Genomic DNA, 2,781 nt, shown 5'->3' on the forward strand with positions numbered 1-2,781 from the left:
CTTCACTCTCAGCTCCTTGTGGCTATGTCCTTGTCCATGGGTTCAGGAGTCTCCAAGTCTCCCCAAACATCAGACAAACCAGCTCTTCCTCTTCTCTCTCATCTCAAGGTCGATGGGAGTCTATGGAACGTGGTCAAACTCAGCCCACATCTTCATTGCTGCCTTTCCCCTACTTCCACTCACACGTAGACCAACACTGTCGTCAGCGAGCTTACATGCGATTCCTTTTGAGTTTCAGTCTTGGAGGGGGGGTTTGTCCTGAAAGGATTTGAATTACTTGTTCTATGGCTCAATGACCATATGTTTTTAATGATAAGATCCCAATTATCTATTTTGTCTTCAGCTGATCATAATTTGTGGTTGTTAACATGTTTTTACTGAAGAACTTTGTAATTTAGATTTAACTTTTAGATTTTATATCCATTATGAGTTAGTTTTAGTGCTTTGTGTGAGATCCTGCTTCATTTTTCTGCAAGTAGATATCCAGTTTTGTCCGCACCATTTATTAAAGAGATAGTTTTTCCCCAGCTGAATGGACTTTGAGTCATTGTCAAGTCTGTTGTCCACAAATGGATGAATCTATCTCTGTGTTCTCAATTCTACTCCATTAGTCTATCATTGAATGAATACCAGGCAGTTTTGATTCTTGTTGTTGTTATTAAGTGCCGTCCAGTCAGTTGTGACTCATAGCAACCCTATACACAGTTTCCAGGGAGTAGCTAGTATGTTTGAACCGCCAACCTTTCAGTTATCAGTCCAGTGCTTACTCTGCAGTGCCAAACTAATGACTGTAAAGTATGTTTTGAAATTAGGTTTGTGAAGCTACCTATTTTGTGCTTCTTCAATAATGCTTTGGCTACTCAGAGCATTTCTGTCTTCCATAAAAAGTGAGTTATAAGCTTTTTCTGTTTCAGTAAAAAATATTTTTGATATTTGTACTGGCATTACTTGTATGTATACATAACTTGCTCTGGTAGCGTAGTGGTTACGAATCGGGCTGCGAACCTTAAGGTCAGTGGTTCAAAACTACCAGCTGCTCCGTGGGAGAAAGATGAGGCTTTCTACTCCCGTAAAGATTTACACCCTCGGAAACCCTGTATAGGGTCGCTTTGGGTCAGAACCGACTCAATGGCACTTAACAACAACAAATACATAACTTGCAGTAAAACTGACATTTTCACTATATTGTCTCTAACCCATTAGCATGAATATCTTTCCATCTATTTTGGTGTCTTAAAGTAGTTTTTAAAGTAAATTTCATAGTATCATTTTTATGTCCCTGGTTAGGTTAATTCTTAGGATGCAGAAGAGGATGATGTTCTTGATGTCATCCCACAACTCTTCTGGTCTTCAGTCTTTCATGTCTAATGCATGAAATCTGTTCTAGAGATGAGCTCTAAATTCACGTGGGATATGCTCATAGTCATATTTTGACTCTCACATACTTGTTTTCATTTTCTTCAGCTTCAGCCTGAACTTGCATATGAGCAATTGATGGTCTGTTTCACAGCCTGCCCCTGGTGTGGTTTGGGCTGATGATATGGAGATTTTCCACTGTCTATTTCTACAGATGTAGTCAATTTTGATTTCTGTGTATTCCATCTGGAGAGGTCCATGTGAATAGTGGTCTTTTATGTTGTTTTAAAAGGTATTAGCAATGAAGAAGTCATTGATCTTGCAAAATTCTATCATGTAATCTCCAGCATTGTTTCTATCACCAAGGTCATATTTTCCAACCACCGATCCTTCCTCTTTGTTTCTAATCTTTGCATTCCAATCACCAGTAATTATCAATACATCTAGATTGCATGTTTGATCAGTCTTAGTCTGAAGAAGTTGGTAGAATTCTTCAATTTAATCATCACTGGCTTTAGTGGTTGGTGCATAAATTTGACTAACAGTGGTATTAACTGGTCTTCCTTATAAGCATATGGATATTATCCTATCACAGGCAGAGTAGTACAACAGATCTTGATATGTTCTTTTTGGTAATGACTGTGAGGCCATTCCTCTTCAGTCTGTTATTCCTGGCATAGTTGTTGTCAGATTCAAAATGACCAATGCCAATCCATTTCAGCTCACTCTTACATAGGATATCAATGTTTATGCATTCTATTTCATTTTTTGACAATTTCCAATCTTCCTAGATTCATACTACAAACATTCCATGTTCAGATTAGTAATGGATGTTTGCAGCTGTTTCTTTCATTTCAAGTTGTGCCCCCATCAATAAATGAAGGTCCCAGAGGCTTTACTCTGGTCACATCATCATGGTCAATTCTAATTTGAGATGGCAGCTCTTCCCCAATTGTATTTTGAATGACTTCCACCATGAGGGGTTTACCTTTTGGCACTACAAAGGCAGCAAAGCAATGGATTGTATATTTTTATCCCATTGACCACTTACATTTAAGGTTATTATTGAAAATACTGTATGCTCTTCATTTTTCTATTTGTTCTTTGAGAGTCTTACATCGTTTTTTGGTTTTGTTCTTATTTGTCTGTTATTTTGTGTTTGGTTGCTTTTTTATGATGAGTCTTTTTAAAAAATGTTTTATGGTGAATTATGTGATAGTTTTCATGAGAGAATATTAGTTATACATTCATCCTATCATATATTGTTTCATTGCCATGGTTACAATCCCTTCCATGCATCATCAACCAACCACAAGGTATACCCTACAAGCCTGCCCCCCGGTCATCACCCTCTCTCCCTCTCTGGGTCTAAGGTCCCTGGCCACTCAATCTCTCCACGTCATCGTCTCTGCCTCCATCTCTGGC

The sequence above is a fragment of the Chrysochloris asiatica genome, unplaced genomic scaffold (genome assembly GCF_000296735.1).
Source record: "Chrysochloris asiatica unplaced genomic scaffold, ChrAsi1.0 scaffold00044, whole genome shotgun sequence".
NCBI lineage: Eukaryota > Metazoa > Chordata > Mammalia > Afrosoricida > Chrysochloridae > Chrysochloris > Chrysochloris asiatica.